This window comes from Columba livia, chromosome 1 (genome assembly GCF_036013475.1).
Source record: "Columba livia isolate bColLiv1 breed racing homer chromosome 1, bColLiv1.pat.W.v2, whole genome shotgun sequence".
NCBI classification, from domain to species: domain Eukaryota; kingdom Metazoa; phylum Chordata; class Aves; order Columbiformes; family Columbidae; genus Columba; species Columba livia.
The window spans coordinates 147,169,935-147,188,881 of record NC_088602.1 but is presented as its reverse complement, the minus strand read 5'-3'; the positions used below and the strand labels follow the sequence as shown (position 1 = coordinate 147,188,881).

Sequence of the window (18,947 nt, the reverse complement as noted above, 5' to 3'; positions counted from 1 at the left end):
TGATTTCAGCTATTAATCTTAGGGTTCTAAAAACCAGATTCTTCTATTTTTAAAGTGCAGTGTGTTGTGGTGGGTTTTTTTTACCCTACTGCTTGGAGCGAGACCAAAAAAACCATCAGAAAAGAAACTGAAGTAGAAAGTTTTGAAACAGATTATACAAGAAGTTCTACCAAATCCTAAGAATTAAGCACGTGAAAATATGTAAGTTTGGATTCTATCCTTATTTTCATAATCTGATAAATGTTATCTTACTTTTTAATTATTTTAGACAAAAGCATTCAAACAGGTGGGTTCTTTGTAACTTGGCACCATTAGGGTGCTAGAAAAAGATGATCCAAAAAAGGGCAAAATATCCTGCCTCAGTCCTATGCCTCTATTTCTTTTCATCCTCAGATCTCAAGAGGATGCTCCATATGCAACGTACTCTGCAAAGCAAGAAAAAGGAAGCCCCTATAAGCCTCCGTTAAAAAAAAAAAAAAAAAACAACACAGAAAACTACTAACCACAGGAACATAAACCATGTTATACAACAAAGGAAAACAGTGTCTTGTTTCCATTTCAAGTTGATATTAAAAGGCAATTTGAAGAAAAACAAAAACAACAACAACAAGGAAAACACCTTTACACAAACTAGACCTTTGTGATCTAGAGGCATCACAGCATTAACAGGTTTAATTATATTTTTATAGCCACTTCACAAAGATGAAAATGAGTTCATTGAGTTGTTTGGTACTTTCTATCTCTAACATGCAGACTTTTCTCTAACATTCTATTTACTGGCATCCTCTTGCAGAATGTTCTGAGACTGAATATTAAGCATATGTAATATCCAGATGCAAAAACAAGCACTCTTGACTTGCTCTGCTAGTTAAGAGCATTTCCAAACCAAATAAGGCACTAAATCAGAATATTGCAACTATAGCAAAAAGAGGAGGGGGGAGCATGTATAATCCGAGGTGAGAAAAATCAAGAGACAAGCTTTGTAAGCACCTGTATGGGGATGGAACGTGGGGAAGGGGGAAAGCATCTGGCTTACATCTTAGGTTGAACACTAACACATAACCCTGAAATAGTTCTTATGTCACTGGTTGTCTATACAAACATTGTTAACCAGCTTCTCTGTGACCTTTTCTACAGCAGATGCAGACAAGTGTTTGAGACAGTCTTCTTTATAGATTCTTTCTAAAAATAAAAAATCCTGCTATATAAAAGCAGATTCATTGTTCATTACTGAATTTACACATACCAAAGCAAAGGTGGCAAAAGCAGATGCACCAGGTTTGTAGAGCACTTGCTTAGAAGTCAGTGGCCAATATTTATGCACTGCCATTGAGTTAGAGCTCCAGCTTCATCTTTCTGATAGTTTTCAGCTCACACAAAGTCAGCAAAAGCTGCGGCTTTTGTGTTCCTTTCTTAGGACACTGCACTTCATCAGATCAGCATCACAAAAGAGGCAAGAAATTTCCCACAAACTGTTTACTCTGATACCATCTGAACACTGGGCAAAACATTCTACATTTTTATTGCTCATTAGGGACACCAAAAAACAAACAAAAGAAACACAAACAAACACACACACAAAAAAACAAAACAAAACAAAACAACCAACGAAACAAAAAATGCAGCCGGTCTATTTACAAGGAGAAGGCATCTCTCACTACCTCTGGAGTATGGCATCAATTTTGTGCCCTCCCTGTCTGGAGGCACAGCATACATGCAGTGGAGTACTCTCTGTCTCCCCAGTTGTGGGATACAATGAGGAAAGATACAGGAAGACCCATCAGATCAATACCTGGCTGTGGGACTGGTGGCACCAGCGGAATAGTTTTGGTTGGAACTTGGGAATAAAAGGAGAATGTATAACCTTTGGAAGAAGGGGTCGGCTACTCAGGAGGACTACAAGGATGCCTTGAAGTAATGCAGGGAGAAAACTAGAAGGGACAAAGCTCAACTAGAGATGGGCCTGACTACTGCTGTAAAAGGGAACAAAAAATGTTTCTATATCAGTAACAAAAGGAGGGTAAGGATTATCTTCACCCTCTGGTGGAAGTGAGGGCAAACAGTCACGGAGGATGAGGGAAAGTCTGAGGTACTAAATGCCTTATTTGCCTCAGTCTTTAACAGTAAGACCAGTTGTGTTCCAGATACAGAGCCCCTTGAGCCAGAAGACAGGGACGGGGAGCAGAATGAAGCCCAAATAATCCAAGGGAAAATGACTGGCGACCTGCTACACCACTTAGATGCCCACAAGTCTATGGGGCCAGATGGGATCCATCCAAGGGTACTGAGGGAGCTGGCAGAGCCACTTCCCATCATTAATCAGCAGTCCTGGCTGACCGGGGAGGTCCCAATGGACTAGAAGCTGGCAAACATGATGCCCATCTACAAGAAGGGCCGGAAGGAGGATCCGGGTAATTATAGGTCTGACCTTGGTGCCAGGGAAGGTCATAGAACAGATCATCTTGAGTGCCATACGCAAGACAAACAAATTATGGGGCCTAGTCAGCACATGGGTTTACGAAAGACAGGTCCTACTTGACCAACCTGATCTCCTTCTATGACAAGGTGACCCACTTAATAAAGGAGGGAAAGGCTGTGGATGTTGTGTACTTAGACTTCAGTAAAGCCTTTGACACTGTTTCCCACAGCATTCCCCTGGAGAAGCTGGAAGCTGATGGCCCGGACAGGCATACTCTTTGCTGGGTAAAGAACTGGCTGGATGGCCAGGCCCAAAGAGTTGTGGTGAATGGAGTCAAATCCAGTTAGTGGCCAGTCACAAGTGGTGTTCCCCAGGGCTCAGTACTCAGGCCAGATCTGTTTAATCTCTCTATCAACAATCAGGACACGGAGATTGAGTGCATCCTCAGCAAGTTTGCAGATGACACCAAATTGGGTGGGAGTGTTGACCTGCTGGAGGGTAGGAAGGCCATACAGAGGGATCTGGACCAGCTGGATCAATGGGCTGAGGCCAATTGTATGAGGTTCAAAAATGTCAAGTGCTGGGTCCTCCACTTGGGTCACAACAACCACAAGTAGTGCTAGAGGCTCAGGGAAGAGTGGCTGGGAAGCTGCCTGGCAGAAAAGGACCTGGGGCTGTTGATCAACAGCCAGCTGAACATGAGCCAGCAGTGTGCCCAGTTGGTCAATAAGGCCAGCAGCATCCCGGCATGCATCAAGAATAGTGTGACCACCAGGACTAGGGAAATGATTGTTCCCCTGTACTTGGCGCTGCTGAGGCCCCACCTTGAATCCTGTGTTCAGTTTTGGGCGCCCCACTAAAAGAAAGACACTGAGGTGCTGGAGAGAGTTCAGAGAAGGGCAACAAAGCTGATGAAGGGTCTACAGAACAAGATCTATGAAGAGTGGCTGAGGGATCTAAGGCTGTTTAGCCTGGAAAAAAGGAGGCTGAGGGAAGACCTTACAGTTTACTACAACTACCTGAAAGGAGGTTGTAGCATGGAGGGGGTTAGTCACTTCTCCCAATTAACAAGTGACAGGATGAGAGGAAATGGCCTTAAGTGGCACCAGAGGAGGTTTAGATTGGATATTAGGAATAATTTCCTCACTGGAAGGGTTGTCAAGCACTGCAACAGGTTGCCCAGGGAAATGGCAGAGTCAGCACCCCTGGAGGTGTTTAAAAGATATGTAGACGAGGTTCTTAGGAGCACGGTTTTGTGCCAGAGTTAGGTTAATGGTAGGTCCCAGTTCTAGAATCTCAAAAATAATAATAAAATTGTTTAAAGAACACAGAAAAAGATGTAGCAGAAAATGTAGAGTGGGATAATACCTTACATTGTGAGACTAAATACATCTGAATCATTTAGTCTTATATAAGAGATGGTTAAAAAAAAAAACTGATCGGCATTTATCAGCATGAGCATGTGAAAGATTTGACACCACATGACTCTTTAACTGGAAAAAACCTTATGAGATTAAATATTTCATAGCTGTAACTAACCAAACTCAGATGTTTAATAAGGTACACATTTCTAACAATGAGGAGGCCTAACCAGTGGAAAACGTAACCGTGAACTCTCACAGGTGACTTCCACTTTGTGGGTCAGGCCTGGGTGTTTTGCTAATGATCCTGTTGGGGCTCAAACAGAAGGATGCAGAAACCACTGAGCAACATTCTTCAGCTTGGCAGATGCCTTCAAAAATCTGTTATCCACAGACAGTCCAAGGACAGTAAGAAAGACAAAGCTATTATGATTTTTAAAATACATCAATGGGAAATTTTTCTGTAACATGCAACATATTGAGGCCCATGGTGGGATAAATGCAACATTTTCACACGTAGACTGGGGATCCCCATTGTTGTCTCTATTTCAAGCTATTTGTAGCACAATGGCTTAATCAGAAAAGTAGTGTTACAAAAACAGTTATGTTATTTTAAGGAAACTACTCCCACTTAAATCTATACATTTCCTGAAACATTCTCTTGTCTCAAGTTTTGAGTCATTGTATCATTACCAGGCACAGGCAGTAAAAGAGCATTCAAAAGCAAATGGTGAAATGATGACAGATAGCATCATAGACAACCCTATGCAAAATTACAGAATAGCTTCTCATAGAGGCATAACAGATGTTTGTGATTTCTATAGAAAGTTTAAACTGGAATCCACTGATTGGAAATGCTACATTTTAAAAATTGTTATTTTCAGCAAAAATTCCCCTAACTTCCTATTTTCAAAATTCAATTTTCAAATTTGAGTTCCAAAAGTTCAATTATTTTATCAGCACCTCAAAAGAAGGGTGTTGCTTTGCACTGCTCTACCCCTTCACAGATGACAATTTCTCTGAGGAGAATTTCTCATTGATGCGCTTCAGGAAGCTGTTACACAAGAGTTGCTTCATATATCTTAGCTGCCACAGCACAGCCTTTGTTCCAGGGCACAGCAGGTGTTCAGTCACTATATAGCTTATGCAAAGGGCAGCATGACAAGTCCAGGTGCCCTCTTCAACACAGTCAAGTGTAGGGTCCTGCACCTGGGGAGGAATAACCCCAGGCATCAGTACAGATTAGGGCTTGACCTGCTGCAAGCAGCATTGCAGAGACCTGGGAGTCCTCGTAGACAACAGGTTGACCATAAGCCAGCGATGTGCCCTTGTGGCCAAGAAAGCCAACAGTATCCTGGGGTACATTAGAAAAAGTGTGACCAGCAGGTCAAAGGAGGTTCTCCTCCCTCTCTGCTCTGCCCTGGTGAGGCTGCATCTGGAGTACTGCATCCAGTTTTAGGCTTCCCAGTTTAAGAAGGACAAGGAATTACTGGAGAGAGTCCAGTGGAGGGCTACAAAGATTATTAAGGATCTGGAACATCTTTCTTATGAGGAAAAACAGAGAGCTGGGTCTGCTCAGCCTGGAGAAGAGAAGTCTGAGAGGGGATCTTATTTATGCTTATAAATATCTCAAGAATGGGTGTCAAAAGGATGGGACCAGACTCTTTTCAGTGATACCCAATGACAGAATGGGGGGCAACAGGCACAGACTGAAATATAGGAGGTTCCATCTGAATGTGAGGAAAAGCTTCTTTATTTTGAGGGTGCCAGAGCACAGAAACAGGCTGCCTAGAGAGGTTGTGGAGTCTCACTGGAGATATTCAAAACCTGCCTGGAAACATTTCTGTGTGCTCTGCTCTGGGTGAACCTGCTTTAGCAGGTGGGTTGGACTGGATGATCTCCAGAGGTCCCTTCCAACCCCAATCATTCTGTGATTCTGTATAAATTCTGGGAAAAGACACTCTGGAGACATAAACAGGATGATACATAAAGACTTTGTATTCCTGCTTGTGGCAGTGAGAGGAACAAATTTTGAAAAAGACACATGTACTTTGAGATTATATAGTATTATAAAGATATAAAGAAATTGTGTGTGCCACCCTTCATTTAGCATGATAAAACTTGTCCTGCCAACACAGGTTAACCTTCTTTCTTGATGTCACCAGAATGTCATACCTTTCTATTCCTCCTCTGGCTGCATCCTGAAGGGACAAGGGCTCTCCCCCTGGTTGAAATTCACAGACCCAGCACACTTCACCTGGTACTCCAGGCTCTGGCAGGCAGAGCCTGTTTGCCAACATGTCCAAAGTTGGACAAATTTGCCAAGCTGACAAGACCAAATGAACTCGGCACCTCAGTTTATCTTCTCCTTAGGACCCTGTTACTGTACCATTTTGCAATTGTTCTGGCACTTTTGAAATTAGGCATGCTGTATTTGTTCATCCACAAGCACAAAACACACAGAGTTAATGCAGAGAACTGTCTCTACATTACCTAACTGTTAATCTTTCCTTGTAAATTTTGTACATTCCAGCCAGCCTGGCTAATCACACTCACTAGCTACAAGAAGCTGACTGAAGTGATTACAGCATGGTTTCTCTGATGTTGTGTCTTCTGGCATGCTTGCCATCCCTCGCTGATGCTGCCTGGAAAGCCCCATCTCCTTTCTGAGGCTATCTATTTTGCATTCACAGTATTTGTGACTCCTAAACATTGTCTTGGGGAAAACGAATTGTTCTCACTCCAGATAGAGACAGTGATATCCTTCAAGTAGCAGCCCCCCCTGAATTTCCAATGGATTTTTCCCATCTTATTGTTTTTCTTGTCATACTTTTCTTTAACTATTTTATTTAATGGCACACATTCAGGCAGGAACCATCCATTTAACATATTTGCATTCACACAAGTCACCTGAAAGAGGTGACTTATTAAAATCTATTATAGGCACATAACTCCTTTCTTCATACTACATTTTTGTTGTTGACAACCAAAATTAGAACTCAAAACACATGCAGAACATGGAATTAATTTCATTAGTTCTACCAATCTAAAATCTGACATTTAGTCTAACTTAGTCTTCAGAGCCTTCTCTATATAGTCAAGGCACAGATAAGTACCTCAAAAAAGCAGTCCATCCCACTTATTTTCGGTGCCTATAATTTTCTGTGGCCATGATTGCCTTCCTCTCCACTGACTACACATGGACTCTAGACAATTAGATCCAACTAGATAATTTAAACACCTACAGAGAGGTAAAATGAAATCTATGCCAAATGATTAGTTTTACTATATGAGGAATGACAACCTGAAAACATAGACCATTTCTCTCTTATTTAATACTAGTCTATTTCTTTCCGAATCTTTCATAACACAGCTAGACCCCTTCCAATCACAGACACTAATTCACTCTGGTCCACTAAGCAAATTATACAGCTGCCTATATATATATATGTATATATATACAACTGTGTAGGCATAGTGCAATTGCAGACATCTCAAAGACATTCTAATTATTCCAGAGTGTAGACAATTTTTCCAGCTATTCGAAAACAACAACAAAGTATGTCTCATGGCACACACACTAGAAAGATGGCAGATAAAACCAGTATTGCCTGTATAGTTAGATTGCTATTCAAGCTTCAGTGTTGCCTACTGAGAAGTGTGTGTAGAGATGGGAGGAAAAGAGAGGCATAATTCCTCTTATCCATTAGCACCAAGTACACTGTGTGCACACCACATGCTACCATGCACAGTCCCCAGAAAGAGACCAGACAGCAGTCCCTTTTTCTATCAGGTTAACATGTGATCATGGCAACTCCTACATTCAAGAGAAGTGCACTATCTCTACAACTGACATCCAGAGTGAGACCACACACATGCTAATGATAAGTATCCGGTCCAAAATTCATACCAGGATCTCGGCACTGATTCGTCATAAACCTGTGGATCTCTGACCAAACCTGTCTGATAACTTCTTTCCAGTTACCCAAGATAGGGGTCTCCTTACATGACCATTACATCTCTGAACTATAAAACTACTGATCATCAGGGAAAGATTGTAAGTACACAGAAGGGAATCCTCTTTACTTATTAATACACAGGACTCACTTGTCAAAGTTCAGATTTTTCAGAAGACTTGGTATTAGGGCTGCAGGCAGATGACTCAGTCCTGGCCTGGGTAACTGAAATGGACATGGAAAACTACTGGATACAACATGAGTAATTACCAGACATGACAACAGAGTGAGCAGCTGACAAGAGTTATGGGTAGCATTGTGAGGACCGGCCAGATTTCACACATAGTTAGGCAGGAGTTGGGTCAGAGATGAGCAAACTTTGCAGTTAGCTGAAGGGAAGTACTGGAGTCCTTTTGTGGAGTATGGCAAGGCCAACAGCGTCCAGATAACTGTGTCAGTAACGCCAAATAAGGCCAAGATTACCAAGTACTAGTATCAGAAATGTCAAATTTGGGTATGGATGGAGAAAAGCTGTGACTAGTGGGGAAAAATGTAACTAAGAGTGGGTTGTTTATTTTGGAGAAGACTAGCCAGAGAAGGGAGCCACAAAGGCAGAGAAAATGAGAGTCAGCAGGACTGAAAAGATACAGTAAAAATCACGGGGCAACAGTTGTATGGGGGTACCCATCGGGAGCCATGCACTTGATCACCACAGCTGGACCACTACAACAAACCAATGTGTTGTTCTGAATGTACCACAAGACTCAAACCTGCTTGTGCAGTCAGGAGGACCAGGGCAGGGGTTGCTCTCCTTGGCTTACACCCAGACACATGGATCGAGCATTCCAGTATTGCCATGTCAGTATCTGTTACAGCCTTGAGAACATCAGTAACTACATACCATTTCATAACACTCATCTCATTAGAATTAAAGGTCTTATTAATTTCTTTGCCTGAACCTCTCAAAGTAATATCTTCACATCATACACTCACTACACAGTTAATAGAGAAAAAGAAAATTAATTTTTCAAGCCTATTGACCTAGCACGTGGGGAAGAACATTGAAGTGTTTAACACTGGGAGATGTTTACACTAGGGGAATCATGACCATGTAAATATATAAGAACATAGGTAGAAAACTTCACAGAAAACATTCATTTGCCAGCCTTCGAAAAGGAGAGAAACACAGCCTTTGTGGAGGTATGACAGACTTTATGGAAGTCTACATCATAACACAGAAATAAATTAAAACACAGTCTGATCCTCTAAATTTCTGTACTTTAGTCTTTACATTAATCTCCCAAATAGCACCTGACAATCTGTCAAATCTCTCAGTGTTTGGTATCTGCAGAATTAGGTTTAGGTACTTTCTATTGCTGTTACTAAAACAACTAGCTACATGAACTAGAGGTTTAAATCCCAAGATGACAAGTGGGGCTTTCCATCTTCTACAGTAATTCTATCTTTAGTTTTTTTAAAATAGTATTTCAACACTGACATAGGGAGACAAGTAGTAAAATTCACCAATATATTAAGCCATCTGGATGAGCCTACATCACATTCCATTTGAATTATCAAAATATCACTCATAGATGCTATAAAGAAAAATTTCCTGCCCTCTTATATTTGTACTGGATTTGTATTTGACTCCACACAGGGTTTCCTCATCCATATTTCTTGTAAATTATGCATTCTTTGTTCCATAGCATTCATGCCAACATCCTTAGCAACATTCACCCAAACCCAGCTCTGTATTCTATGCACTCATATTCTCCATAAGAAACCATCTTCAAAAATACACCAGACAAAATCTCAAAAGGCATGCCCCAAGATAAAGTAAAAAGGTGTTCTAGTGAAATAAGAGCAAAACTAAGGCAAAGCAAGATAACCGCAAAGTTCTCAACAAGAATGTTAAGTCCTAGAAAAATAAACAGAAAGCTGCTGACCCATCTGTACCATAAAATTCAAATGAAAACTTATTTCAGTATGACCTTTGCATTAAGGCAGCAGGATGTATGGTCTAGTCAAATACATATCTATTGACAGAAATACTCTAAGTTGTATAACTCACACTGCAAATCAAAAGCATTTAAGAAGATGTCTAAACATACTGTTAATGAAAGTTGCATTATCAGCATTATTTTTTTTTTTCTTCAATGTTTTGTTGAATTATTCGTATTTTAAGATGTGATCCTTTCTAGAGTTTGACCATGTACTAAAATACTTCTCTGGAGATTCTGTCAAGCACCTGTAGAGCTCCATGCTCTAACTATCTGAAACTTGATATCTGACTTTTTCTTTATTTTATAACACTTCAGAAGCTGTTTTAGGAACTCCCAGTACCAAGTACCTCTAGTTATTTTTTTACTGACTTCCTGGCATGCATAACAACTTTTATCACTGCATGAGAATTAGGACACAAGATTTCATCTCTTCTGATCTTTCTTGACACCCTTTGCCTTAAAGCAGATAAAAGCCTTCAAGCCATGCTCATCTTAAGCTTTCACTCTGTACTTTTATTTCTGATTTTTGCTATAATGGCCAAATTGACAAGAGATACTCTATTTATTCCAGTCACTACTTCACCATTGCATTTATTTTCAAATCCAAAATTAAAATTAAACTATAAGTCTTTTGGTCATAACCTAAATAGATAAATAACATACACACACACAAATTTAAGAATCAAGGTTCAACATAGCCCCTCATGAAATTACCAGGAACTTGGAATTCCCCCATTTCTGATCTAAACAATAAGCTCCATTACATTTAATAAATAACAAACAAGTCTCTTCAAAGAAAACTGGAGAGTAAAGTGTTTCAGAGCTCAGCAGAGTGTACTGCTCTGTACAGGATTACCACATCCCAAACACCTGCTAACAAACGTTTCACACTCACAGAATTTGTGCAGTTGAGCCAAAGCCAGTGAGAATCTGACAGACAAAAGGTATTGGAGTTATATCACTCAGGCCATTTACTGATTTAAGAATCCAATTTTGATGCTGCCTGCACCAAATCTAACTAGCGTTTGTAAATCTCTGCTTTTTTCACTTAAAATTTTCATTCAGCCAAAAGCAACATAAAATTTTTATAGTCCACTCCTACCTGTTGCTCCTGAATACAGTCATACAAAAGTTCCATTCAAACTACAATTATACCTGATCACTTTCAATTTTCACTCCATGAATGCATTCTAATTCTCTCTAAAGACACCAATTCAAATTTAAATTACACCTGAAAACACTCTGAGCATCTATACAATTTATAAATCAACAATACACAACTTACCCACCATTTGTGAATTTCAGCGTGCAGGTGAAGCTTTCCTCTTTACACATGAGTCTGTTTAAAACTCAAAGTAATGAATAGTATGGATTTCCTCTGTTTGCTTAATGACACTTGGGCTTACCTGGTTTAATCTGCTAAGTTTGCTGTCAATATGCTAAATTTATCCCAAGGAAATCAGACACCTTGATACTTAACCAAATCCAAATTTCTAATATTTACACTTAGGGTCTGAACTATATGAAGGCTGCAAGGTAGAAAACACAGCAACATTTGGCATTGCATATCAGTCAGCTTTCAGATCCCTGATAGTTGTCAATCTGTATCAGACTTCAACATAAATTTTAAGATAAATACACAATGTGGTGTATTTAAGTACAATAATTCATTTTTCCACTGTCTTCAAACATCCATTTTAATTCCTGAATTCACCTGGATTCCATTGCTTCTCACACAGTCCCTTGTAGTGTTTCTGTATCTAAAATTCATGAACTCTACTACTAACAGCTGTATCATACAGGTTTCAATTTCAGAATTATTATTATAATGCATGAAGCAGAACATAGCTGGTACCTGACAGAGTGGGACTGACTTGCAAGCAAAAAGACACAGGTACTCTTTTTGTATATTTAAAAGGTTATTTCATCTGACAAAAAGTGTTAGAGGAACACCTGATGTATTGAAAATACGTATTAAATTTTAAAAAACAAGTATCTCAAGAAGTCTTACATCTAGCCAGCCATATTGTAAATGGAAGCCTTTTTCTTCTCCTTTGGAATAAAGAATCTGAAATCTGATCAGTAACATGAATTCATTCCTACAATGCCTTTAGGAAGAAATGTTGAGTTAATTACTCAATTAGAGCATATTTACTTTGTAATTGTAATGTCATGTTCAGTCATATTTAATTGTTTTTTCCAAAATACCCAAAGGCAACCATCTTCCACATCATGGGCTGAAAACCCAAAAAATTGCAGATAAATAACAATACCATTTAGAGAAGCACATTTTAAACATATGATCAAGCACCCTTTAACAGTAGATGGATCTCAGACAACATTTTCCTTAAAACACTTAAGATTTATGTACAAGATGCAAAGAGAGTTCCCATGGGATTAGCCAGATTTTTGTCTCATTTCTAGGTCTGGTTTGAAAACCATTAAGTCTCCGGTCACCCTTAAGAATTACTTTATTTCAATCTTCTGCCTTTTAGCAAAGAAGCAAGTTTTCCCTCCCTAAGTCCTTCCTGTCCTAAGTTTGTTGGTGCCTTTCTCAGGAGACTGATGAATCTCATGAATTTCTTTTATTGCTTTACAGGTCCCAGATTAAATAACCTTTTATTTCCCCCACCCCCATGGACAAGGCTTTAAGTGGTATTCGGATAACTCCTCCTCAACCTGCTGGTCTCTTTTAATGGATTCTGAATGTTTTGCCTGGTAAAACAGTCACTGAGATTTAGAATTTAACATCTGGGGCTAAAAAACACACACAGAGGAAAAAAAAAAAATTGCATCCCCTATGAATATATATAGGTTTAGCATTCCTATGTGAGCTTCTGAGATCCCATAGAACATCCATTAACAGTTATCTCAATTACCTTCAGTCAGTAGGGAAAAAGAAATCTAAATTGAAGTTAGGACGGATTCAAGCCCTATAGTAATGGCTTCCATTGCGATTTTATGTGTCAGTATATATATATCTCAACAGTAAGTAATTAGATTCGGCCAAACATTTGTAAATTATAGCAGGGTTCATCTATTGACCTGATATCTTAACATGTGTAGGAACATTAAAGTGAACTACTCATAGATTTCTACTACCTCATCATTATACACACCGATGGCCTCTAGCCACAATTCTGCATGAAAGTTGTTCTAGCACAGTGAAGGAAAACAACCCACTTACAAACTCGTTGTGTGTATGTCAGAACAATGTACACTCCATGGCTGTCTGACCTCACTTATAAACTATTATAAAATAAAAATAAATAAAATTAAAAAAAATAAACACGAAAACAAACAAAAACAACCACAACCAACCAAACAAAACATACTCTGAAACTGGTGTGATGCATTGAGGCAAAAGTCCCTCAAGTCTTCCACCTCAGAGTTTCAACACATGAAAACCCTCTGTCCGATTAAACACAAAAACATGGTTGTAGTTTAGCTATTGGCTGATATATGTAAATTAGCTCTCCATCTTAAAATATACAGATTTAAATATACAGAGCAGACACCAGGAAAAATGTGTTGGGTTTTTCTGTTTGTTTGAGGGTAGTTAAATACTGAAACAGGCTGTTCAGTGAGTTTGTGGAAGCTCTGTCCTCAGAGACATGCAAGATTTGACTGGACATGGGCCTGAGCAATCTCATCTATTTAGACCCGTTTTGAGCAGGAGTGCTGAGCTGCTTGACGACTGCAGGTCCCTTCCACCCTACATTATGGTTTTATTTAATCCCCACTCCTTAGAAATACAATTCAGTGCAGTGAAATGAGTACCAGTGAGAACAGCATCTCCTCGAACTGCCCTTTCTGGGAAAGATGCCTGGGAAGGCAACACGCAGAGCAGACCAGCTTCAAAGCCTTCATCACTGGGTTGCCCTCAATCTAAGTGTCTCTTGAGAATAAACCATGCTAATAATCTCTCATCTTATATATCACAATAATTCACTGTGATACCTGGACAACTGCCACTATGATGACATAAAGACAAAATTATTCCATCAAATCTTCTGTCACCTTCTATGATACATATATTAATATTTTCTTTTTTTCCCCATCCCATTGGACTATCCTTTTAAATAATCCAAACAATAAAATTTATTAATATTATATTTAGGTTCCTTGGAGAAATTCAGCTTTTGTAATGGAAATCTCTGTACACAATACAGAGACACCTGTGACTCTTGCAGTTGCGAAAGGGTTACCCTGAATCCCTCTCAAGTTCTTAATGAAGTTTATATTACTCTCATCGTTATATCCCATCCATGGAAACTGAAACTATTTCAAGGACTCTTTCAGATGAAGATTTTATATCCTATTGACTATAGCCTGATTTATTCCACAACCATGCAATAGCAACAGGTGTTCCTGTGATCATACAAATTCATCACTGTGTTTCAGAGCTTCCAGCAGGACCACTCTACCACCTGAAACTACACAGGCTCTCTGGCAGAAGCACCATAAGACCATCACCATACTCTCTACATGGAAGACTGACTGTGACTTCCTCTCCCATAAGAAAAAAATGGGAAGGATGAAAAAAAAAAATCCTCAAGTTGCTTAAACACACAAAGGTGTTTTTACTCCAATAAAGTAAAAGTTGTCTAAAAATGGTATTCTTTCAAAAAAATTCCATTGGTAAAATTACAATTAAAAAATGACAATTCTATGTTATGTAATAGACTAACTATGTATTCAGTCATAAAAATATGTCTTAATGCCTAATGCTGCCTTCTTTCCTTCAAATTAACGATACTTAAATCCAGTAATAAACATTAACTGGTATTCTTTTATTCAAATTAATCTCATCCACACTATCTAAATAGAAACAGTGTCACAGATAAATGAATTACTTGAAAAATATATTGGTGTTGTCTACAGACTTAAAAATACAAGCAAATAGGTAACTGAACCATTTAATAACATTATGTTTTGTAAAGTATATATCTGCCACTGGTAAAAGCTTTCTTCAGCATTGATCTGATTTGTTGTTTTCAATAATTTAAGAGAGACTTTTACTGCACAGAGTCACATCTGTTATGTTGGTTGATAGAAAATAATTTTAGAAAACATATTTGCTCAGAGGAAATATTTTATTTGCTCTTCACAAACTTCAGTGAGTCTGTTCCTTGAATTAATTCCCAGAAAGGGTTAAACAAGACAGTTCCTAACAAGTCGAAAGACCATGATCACAATTTGCACAAACACATACACATCAACCCCTCAAAAAAAGTAAATTTAAGAGTGAGTGCCATTCAGATGAATCCTAGTTTAAGCATTTCAGGATCCATGTTCCACAAAATCAAAAGTAAGCCAAACTTAGACATACATGGTAATATTGCAGTTATCCAACAAGTTCTCTAAAGTATTTTGAGGAAGCAAAACAAAAAGATGAGGACAAATAACTTAAAGTAAATATCCGGTAGGATAAATTAATTCCACATGGTAAGGGTGTGTCACAGCTGCTGCAGTGAATTACACAGATGTAACCCCCCAAAAATACTCAATTGCAGAACAGAGATGCAACCAAGAGCGGGTTCATAAGGGTGTCTTGGTTACAGAGAGTGCACCAGCTTGCTCTCCACAAGAAAGTGTTCAGAATGGCAGAAACTCACAAACTTCAGGAAGAATCAGTAGCAGGAACACTGCTGACGACCTAGCTCTAACTGGACTCTACGACTGAAGATCGTGTTGACGAAAATCTTTGAAAAGTATATACTTTAAATTCCATGCCTTCAGCAGGATACTTAAATACTCCTTTTAAGGATAGGAAATGGTTGAAAGCACTTAACTATTTTACTGAAGACTCTCCTGGCAACTACCACATGTAAACACAGTGCACCATATTATGCAGAATCTTTAAATAGCGTTATTTAACATCATATTAAATATTTTTTATATTACTTTGCTATTTCATATTATATTGAATTAAATGCTTAACGTTTACTTAATGTTCCAAGTACTTTGAGACAGGAGATCATACTTTATAAATACAAGCATTTATTGGTAAGTCAGTGGGGACTGGAATGTTAGTGCTGCATTAGAGTGGTGATTCAGATTTTCTTCCCCAAAAATCCTGAAGATAAGCTGTTTCAAACCACTTAGCAGTATTATTCATGCCCCACTACTAATGCCTATTCTGACAAACCTTTACAGGAAAACAAGAGCACAAAAACAAATACACAAAAATGAAGACTCAGTTTGATAATCTAATCACTTTATCACCCTGGAAAGAGCACGGTTTCTCCTACACGTAAAAGCAGTGTCCCAAAAAGTTACAGGAAATACAAATGGCATTCTGAAAATAGAGCAGAAAATTAAAGCAAATTCTAGTCCATATCTCCATTGGTTTTGTCTTGTAGCACAGCATGAGACAGATTTCAACCCTTCAACTGAAATCAGCTGTGAAGTGTACACAATCACCTCTGCATTTATAACTGCAAAGTTAAGGGGAATATTTGTGGGTTTGACCCTCACTTCAGGTCAGAAAATGCATCAGAGACTATGCTTGTGACTTGACCCTCTCACTATCAATAGGCTTCTGAGAAATAAAAGGAATACTAATTAGTTCCTAATTTAACAGATACAAAAGACACAAGGACTACAAAAAGAGTGTCTTACAGGGAGAGATTTCAAGAACAGAATATGTGCAGGTTAGGAAAGGAGGTTGCAAGAAGACCTAATTATGGTTGACAAATACCTGAGGGAGTTCTTTTTTACAAGCAGCAGGTAGAAATCTGTTCAAAATATGCAATAAGGACAAAGCCCAAAGGCATTGCCTGGAATTGAAGGAAGGATAATTCAGACATGGCATCAGAAATGGCTTTTCACTCAGAAGATCACTACTGTATTGAATAAATGACCTACCAAGGGCTCTACAATCCTAATGAATTTTATACCGGGATAGAGATGTATCTATCGGTGCTACATCTGGCCTTTCCTCCTGAAAAGCAGAGGACGGACACAGCAGACCTAGAAGTGCCTGCTGCCAAAACCCTCCGGAACGCCTCAGGGCTCCGCAGCCCTGTAGTGCCACCTCCTGGGAGAGGCACCGCCCGGGACCCCCACCCGCTCACCCTCCCCACTCCCCCTTCTCCCTAAGCCCTGGAACTGAAAAACACAGCAAAACTACTGGGTTTCTTTCATTTTCTGGCTGCTCACCAAATCTCACCAGGAACGATCCCGCCGAATGCCAGAATCGCAAGCAGTGCAATTTTACTAGATGGCTGAACTACGCTTCAGAATCAAACTTGCAAAACCAGAGGCCGGGTTGACTCGTTCTGGTCCCTCCCTGGAGAGGGCTGTGAAATGTGAGTTTGCAAACTGATTTTCCATTTTATATTATGAGAGCAAGTTTTCAAAATATTATGAGGGAACGCATTAAAGATGCCCATCTAGAGTTCCACCCAGTCCCACATGTGCATTAAATGTGATGTAGTTAGTTCTGAAAGCTTTTTCTGGTTCTTGTGGGGTGTTTGGGTTTTTTTAATTTTCTAGATAAGCGTATGGTCTATGGCAATAATGAATACTTAATTGTTATAAAAATACAGCACATTGTGTAGCAAAAATAAACATCGAAAAGTGTCTCAGCATCAACAAAAAATATCACCAGTTCCCCTTTCTTTGTGCAATAGGAAGCTCCAACAAAAACCCAGTAGACTTACATTTTAATGTGCAAAAAAAAAAATAAATTAGGAAATTCTTACTTTGGGGCAAAAGATTTTCAGCACACCAAGTCACATTCAAAAGCATAAAACAAACATATTACACTACCCAAATTACCGGTTAAGAAGTCAACAAAGCACTTTCAAATACAATTTCTCTTCCCTACAGTCCTCACAATCTAGCTAATGGCCTTGAGCATACTTTATTTATTTATCTTAAGAACACCACTATGATGCCAGCTCCCCTGCTGCCCTGACTTCTGAGCATAAGGCTGTTCAGGTAGGCTGATAAGGGATTAACCAACAACAGACGTGCAAAAAGAAGATGCTAGTAGAGGCCTAGCCATGTCACTCACATTTCAAGAATATGCATTAAAATTTGTCTTGCATCAGTAGTACCTGGAACATTCACCTTGCTGCCAGTTACAAAGAAGGATGCAAGAGTAAGGACTTATCCAAATGGACCTTCCCACTTATAGGCAAGGAGCAGATCAGGATCACAGACCTAGCTTTGCCTTCTCCTTGTCTTTTTTATCTCTACCATGCAACTGGGCATCTGTGGTTGCTTTAATCAGTTAATTCCACATTGCGATTGGTTTGCTCCCATCTCCTTGCCACCAGGTTTTCTTGGCTACTGACCAATTTAACCTTTCAGGTGCTGTTTGCACAAAATAAAAATAGATTGTAAATAAATGGCAGCCTGAGCACTATCAGAGAACAGAACTTTCTTCCACCTGGCTGATTTTCTGTTTGCTTTAGAAGTTGCTCTTTCACCTGGAGTAATGACAATCCGCATCAAGAGACAGATGCAAAACTGTTCCTCCAATTATATAATCACTGCAGCTGATAAGGAGGGAGCTGGATTTAGGTTGCCATAGCGTTGGCATATTGCTATGGAGGCTGAGCTCTTCGTCCACTTTATCAGCTCTGGTCTAGGAAGAGCAGCTCAATTACACCTGCATGTGCTGCAGACTTGCTCCCACTTGGAAGGAACACTCTGGATCAGGGGCTGCTTCCTTTCCCCTCCCACCTTATTTCAACAGAGTGGCTTGAGGTGGGGGGTTGGTGGGGTTTTTTCCTGTTTCATCTTATTAAATCAGAAGGAGTGGGGTGTTATTTCTGAAACCCACTGCCCCTCCACCATTCAGGGCTACTACAGGGCTAAATACACCTCCCCAGCTGCATCCTTGGCCATCCCTGCAAGGGGTTCAGGGGTAGGGGGCACCTAGGGAGCTCACCTGTGGGGTGGGGCACCGGCCTGGTGAGGACCCCCACCACCCCCCGGGCACCCTCGCACCAAGACCAGGTGTTCAGTCACAGTGGGCGGGGGCGCGTTTGCGGGCGGGCAAGTTGGCCCCGGAGGGAGAGGCTGCCCCGCAGGGCGAGGCCGAGGGCGAGCCGGGGAAGCTGAGGAAGAAGTTGGCGGCGGCTGGGGGGTTTCTGCTGGATAAGGGAGAGGCAGTTCGGGGGCTCGCAGCCGCTGGAGCACTGCTCCTCTCTCGCCGAGGGGAGGAAATAGCTCTGTCTGCTCTGCAATCCCG

General features: G+C 40.0%; 1 protein-coding gene across 34 annotated transcripts in view; it reads right to left on the bottom strand.

Annotated features, from left to right (window-relative positions):
- Positions 1–18,947, bottom strand: part of CACNA1C (calcium voltage-gated channel subunit alpha1 C) — a 492,189-nt gene that overhangs the window by 424,998 nt on the left and 48,244 nt on the right. The gene's annotated exons all lie outside the window — the stretch shown is intronic.